Below are 6,987 nucleotides of genomic sequence, written 5' to 3'. Positions count from 1 at the left end.
TATTCAAATTTTGAAATAATTTTTTACATATCAAATTGGGTTTTAATAGTTAGGGGTTGTTTGGGATGCCCTAAATAAGTGTATTTTTTGTCTTTTTATGAAAAGATGTGTAGAAAAGTAGAGAGGTGATGTGATGAAAAAAAGATAAAAAGATAGATTATTTGAAGTATGCCAAACTTGGCCTTACTATGCGACAATCATCTCCAACTAAATCATATTAGCAAAAATTGATAATTTTATGAATTAAATAGATGGAATTGATAATTTATGAATTTAAATATAAAAAATGACAATAATTTAAACGATAAAATTGAAATAATTTTTTTTTATAAAAAAATATAGAGTAAGGTGGTGTTTGTTTTTGAAGGATTGGGCCATGTGATTTGGACTAATAGTCCGTTGTTTGGTTCAATTATTTTGCTCCGGATTAAAAGTCTCTCTGGACTATTAGTCCTTATATGAGGAATTATTGTATCCTAGGGGGACAATGGGATTATTTCCATGGGATTATTTCCATGGGATTGGTATTCTATGGGACTAATATGTGAAATGTCTATTTTATCCTTATGCTATTACTTAATAAACAATTGAAAAATGATAAAATAATCTTTTGAACATTTATAAATTATTTTTTTTGTGTTGTTAATTTAAAATTATATATTAAATAAAAATAAAAATAAAAATTATAAATTATAAATTAAATTTAATTAAAAATAATAATTTATAAATTGTGGCCTTATAAATTAAATTTTTTTATTGTTGTTAAAAAATTAAATTTATATATTAAATAAAACTATTTTTTTAGTGTTGCTAATTTAAAATTATATATTAAATAAAAATATAAATTATAAATTTAATTTAATTGAAAATAATAAATTAAAAATTATAGCCGTATAAATTAAATTTTTTTAGTGTTGTTAAATTATAAATTATAGATTACAAATTTAAAATTATATATTAAATAAAAATTAAAAATTACAAGGGTAAAATAATCTTTTGAACATTTATCTTTATCCAGTCCGTCCATTCAAATATTGAATTTACTAAAAATAGTTTAATCCAGACATAGGATACAAATCCAGTCTAACTAAATAGTTCAGGGACAATATATCCCAAGACTAACAGTCCGATGGTTTACAATCCCCTCTTATCCAGTCTGTCCAAACAAACATGCTCTCAGAAACTCACAATTTAGATCTATAAATTCACCTACAATGATGTGATAAGGAAGGTAGGCCTTATATTCTTGGGTGCATAACTAATTAAAAGTTGAAACCTATCATACTACCTTTGTGTAGGAGTAGACATCGACCCATTGGCTCGTGTAGCGTGCCTGGCTCAACTCTACTTTTCTAGGGCTTGGGAAGGTTGTTTTAGTCCATAAGGCCAAACTGGACTAATATTTTCAGTCCGAAGTATCAATTGGTTGGGTTTGAGATTTATTAAATTAATTAATTATTTATAATACATTAAAAAATATATATATTTTGGGATCTAGATTTTATCTTTGTTGATTTTATTGAAACTCACATTTTTGATGATGTGTAATTGAATTTATATAATAAATCTTTCAATTTATAATGATGTCAATATATTTATTTAAGAAACATAATGTGTAATTGAATTTACGTATGAAATGTTTTAATTTTTTTTTAACATATAGCCCAATGAGTGGGCTTGAGATTTATAATTTTTTTGGACCGGATTTGGGCAAACATAGTCTTTTATTATGTAGTGTCAGTCGGCTCGACATTTGTCCACCTCTCAATGTGAGTCAAATTGTGAGAGTTTTTTGTGGGTCTAAGAACATCTCCAACTGATATGTCAAATCTTACATGGCACGTTAACAATTAAATTTGATCTCAAATTTTTGTTCCTTAGCTTATGTCAAATATTTAATTATAGTATTTTTTTTAGAAATAAAATAATATTTTAATTCATCTTTCAATAATAAAATTTTACATATAAGTTGGAGACTTTCAAGAGATGTCAAATTAACATAGGTTAATTTGTCATCTAAGCATCTCTACCCAACTCTTCAAAATTTGGTGTCAAATTTTTTGAAAGCTTAGGTGTCAAATTGGTATATGTCAATTTGACAAAGAAACTATTTATCTAATATGTCAAATCAATTATTTTATTATTTTTAAAAAAGAAATTATTTTATTTGATGAACTCAACATTTGACATCAATATGAAAGATGTCAAATTTGACATGTTAAGTTCATATCAAATGTCAACTTAGCATTTGGCATATCGGGTGGATTTCATTTTTCATGTTAAAATAGAGTTGTTAGATTGTTACATTAGATTTAGGAAAATGCTAGAGACCCTAATGTTGCGTTTGGTAGAGTTTTCTAAATATGATTTGAGAATAGAGTTATATTTTGAGTTTGTGAATTTTGATATTATGATTTGATATGAAAAATTTGTTTGGTGAAAGAATTTTGAATTGTGTGAAAATTTTTTAATGTGACATATGATATTTGATATAAAAACTTGCAACGCATAACTAAACACACAACTCAAAATTCTATTCAAAACTCATAAAAAAATTTAAAAATTTCTGAATTTTTTTTATTTAAAATATAAAAAATAACATGTGGCATTTGGTAAAAAAAAAAAAAAATTGCACTGTTCCGGTCAATCGGCCGGATGTTCAGGAGGATGACCGGTTAGCCCAAATTTTCCCACATTGGACAGAGTTTTCAAAAGTATGTGTGGAATTATGTTTTGAAAACCGTAAACAAACATCACACTCAAATGTAATGGTAGAATTAAGTTTAAAGAGCTCTACTAAACAGAGTTTAAAATTTTTATCAAATTTTTCACTAAATGTCTCACATGATTGTAAGACTCATATTATAGCGATCCCGGGTTTACCCTTGTTGTACAGTGATCCGGACATGTGTCCGTGGATGTTGGTAGTTGTTTATTATCATGTTTGTATCCTCTTTACTTTGTATATTGAGTTATAGGATGTGTTGGGCAGGTTTGTTACAGGTTGGTTGTGTTTGGGAACCTAGTGTTGCTGCCCAGATTTTTGGACCTTCGCTCGAGCGAGGAGTTTGTCGCTCGAGCGAGAGTGAGGTTCGTGTCTGGTGGGTCGAGCCAGGGTGGCTTCGCTCGAGCGAGTGTTGCGTCTGGTTCTGGACCTGAGAGTTGCCTTTCTTGGCTCGAGCGAGCTTTTCTTGGCTCGAGCGGTCTGGGTTTTTCTTCGCTCGATTGAGAACTTCTTGGCTCGAGCGAGAGTTTTCTGTGTCTAGTCGCTCGAGCGACCAAGTCTTCGCTCGAGCGAGCGTGTTTTATATCAGCGGACAGTAGCGTTTTGAACATCACTTTTTCATCTTCTTTTTTTGATTAAACCTAGATTCGAGACTCTCTCTCTCTACACTTATATTCTCTCTAAGAATTGATCTCCCTAGAGTGTGAATCTAGCCTAGGGTCTTTGTTAAAAAGATAGAGGGCACTGAGAGCTTGGTTTTAATCTGAAAAAGTTTGGATTTGGAGCAAGTTGATCTTCGAGTCTTCATCTCCTTTTTGGCTTAAACTTCGAGGTAGGGATATCCTACTCCTCTCTATGGATTTTGTCTTTAAATTTTGGTATTTTGAGATGTTGGGCTTGGCTTGGTAATTTTGTGAAAGTTTGGGACTTTTGTGTAATTTTACAAAAGTTGGGGTTTTATTCATAATAAACCTAGATGCATGTTTGGCATAGAGAAATGGAATTGATGTTAAATCATTGATGAAAATGGGACCTAAGGGTTGAAATGGTAATTATGAAAAAGGCCTAATTACATTGTTTGATTAATTGGGATAATTAATGGTGAGAAATGAGGAAATGAAATGTTGATTGAATATCCATTTGTGCATTTATTTTCTGTTTAGAAATAACTGCTTTGGGCTATCGGTGGAGGATAGTCGTGATTGTTGTAGACAATGCATGATAATTAGGCAAACTGAAACTAATCAATGAAATGTGTCATGGAACTTGACGGTTGATAGAATACACTAACTGTATGTATTGGGTGATTGTATATAGAACCAATGTGTTTATATACGTTATGTGTAGAGGAGGAGATAGGGGATGTACTCCGCGGTTTAGGGGAAGATAGGGGATGTACCTCTAAACCGGATAGTGTTGGGAGAAGATAGGGGATGAACTCCGTAGATACAGCTCATATGCTTGTCTAGAGAAGTGAAGATAGAGCTTATATGCTTATCTTGGTAAAATGTGGATACAGCTTATATGCTTATCTGTGAATGTGGGATATTGTTGTTATACATATCTGTTGAGAATGTGGATATAGCTTATATGCTTATCTGAATGTGGGATATAGTTTTTATACATATCTATGGAAATGATGATAGAGCTAGCATGCTTATTTGTTGAAAAATGGAAAATGAAAGGTAACTCAGACTCGTAAGTTGTATGACATAAATGTGTAATTTATGTGAATGTATCTGTGTTAGCCATTTATCAATTGCTAATCTTTTAGTCATAGTTCATGGTTGGTTTAGTGTATTTCTACTGGGCTGTGGCTCACCCTATATGGGAATATCATTTTCAGGTGCAGGTAGCATGCCACCTCCAAGGACATAGCTGGGAGGCTAAAGGCGGACATACTTTTGTCGCTTAACTTTTGATGTATTACATGTAACTTCAAGCCAAGGGCTTAATGTGTAAACGAGTTAGTACTCTTTTGTTGTAACCAAGTGTTAACTTGGAAAGCTATAAGCCCGTAGGGCATTTTGTTTTGATGTTAACATGTAATACTTATGTAATGGAACTTTAATGAATAAAAGAATGTGGTTAGCTTATATGTAAATGCATGTCTTATCTGATGGGTTTAATGTTGTTATTTTGAAGGCGTTACACATATCATATAAATCCTATGTGAATCTCACACCTATAAAAAAATATTTGGTAAAATTTTTAAATCTCTAACCTAGCTCTTAGATTTAACATTTCGGGTGAAGGTGCTCCAAACCTTCAATTTTATTTTATTATTAATATTTTTTTTGGTCAAAAATAAAATATTAATAAAAAAATGTTATAATTTAAAAGAGACGTGACTGATCCATCCGTGCAAATTCAAAACCTTCAACTCAGTGCACCGCAAACGCGGTTAGAAGCCAATTGACTTTATAAATGGAACTTATAAATGCCTTGACAACCTTTAATTTTGTTCGATATATCAAAATTTGAAATATAAATTGGGGAGGCCCTAAAACATTTTTTCAAATAAGAAATTATTTTAAGAACAGATTATTTTAATAATTTTTTAATTTTTTAATTAAAATATAAAATAAAAAAAAATTTAGTATATTTGAAATGACTTTTTAATTTTTTATGAAAATATATAAAAAAAAAAAATAGAAAGAAAATGAGTATGTTTGGTTTGAATTTGTAGAGTGATTTTGAGAAAAAAATTTGTTTGGTTTGTAAATTTTTCAAAACAATTTCTAAAATCACTTTCTCTCTCTTACTTATCAATCAATCACTTTTTATCTCTTCTCTTTCTTTCTCAATCACTTTTTCTCTCACACACATCTACTCAATTATAACAAAATATCAAATCATTTCAAACTCTCAAACTCTAAAACTACTTTTAAAATACACAACCAAACAAACCAAAAAATTTTCTAAACTCTCTCTCCCAAAATAATTTTTAAAAATTATTCTTCTAAAACCAAACCAAACCAAACCAAACATACTCAAAACTTTTAGGCTCTGCTTGGTTGTGATTTGTAAACGTGTTTCTACACGTGCGTTTGAGTAAGATGTTTGGTTGTTGTTTTGGAATCAATTTTCACGGGCTTTGCAAAGAGCTCTGTGTATCAGTCGCTGCTTTTGTGAAAATTTTGCCCAGGGGAAGACTGTCCGGACGTCCTAGGGGACATCCACCTGGATGTCCTCCGTTGTACAGAATTTTTTTTTTTTTTTTTTGCAATTGATTTATATAATTGGGAAAAATATTTTCTGAATTTTTTTTAATTTTTAATGTTCTTTAAAATAATTTTGAGTTGTATGTTTAGTTATGAGTTGTAAATTTTTGTATCACATATCAAATATCACATCAACAATTTCCCACTCAAATCAAACTTCTTTTCCAAAACTATTTTCAAAACTCTTTACTAAACAAATTTTCTATACTCAAATCATAATTCTAATACACACAAACTCAAAATACAACTCATACTCTCAAATCACATTTACAAAACACAACCAAACGCAGACTTAACTTTTTAATATAAATTATAATTTTTTAAATTTTTTAAATAAATTTTTAACTTTTAAATTAAAAATAATACTTGACAAACAAGACCTAAATTAACAAAACAAAAATGATTTAGACCACTAAAAAAGAACCTCTAATGTATCTCTAATTTGTCTTTTTCTTTCTTTTTTTTTGTCTTTTAGTTTACTATTTTTTTTTTTTTATATATATGTGACAGCTCATTAAAGCTGCACTTTTGCAGCTCTAATTAGAGCTCCGGAGCATGACCCATTAACAAAAACCAGACTCGGATGGTATTGGTCCTAGTGGACTCCATCTGCATCAACCGTTGCAAAAGGTAAAGTAAAAAAAAGCAAGTGGACTCCATCTGTCATGGACCAATGATGTCAGTTCACGGATTGGCACCACCGTCAAAATCAGTCTCGTCGCCACGTGCAACCAGTAATTAATAATTTATTACCCTAAAATGTTATGATAGTTAAATGCTAATTTAGATATCAAATCTTAATAAGCATCCTAAAATATTTATTAACATATATGAAATAAATAAATGTTATGATAATTAAATCTAGCTATCAAATCTTAAAAAAATTATTAAGAAGTTTAAATTATAGTATAATTTTCTTAATCAAAATGCGTGTTATAAAAGAGAATTTTTTTTTTAAATTGCATTAATTAATACTCATCAACAAGACCTACTTTTAAGGGGTCATTTGGTTTTTGAGTTGAGCTAAAAAAATTACGA

This window comes from Camellia sinensis, chromosome 1 (genome assembly GCF_055761805.1).
Source record: "Camellia sinensis isolate YWXY chromosome 1, ASM5576180v1, whole genome shotgun sequence".
NCBI lineage: Eukaryota > Viridiplantae > Streptophyta > Magnoliopsida > Ericales > Theaceae > Camellia > Camellia sinensis.
This window is presented reverse-complemented; position numbering follows the sequence as displayed.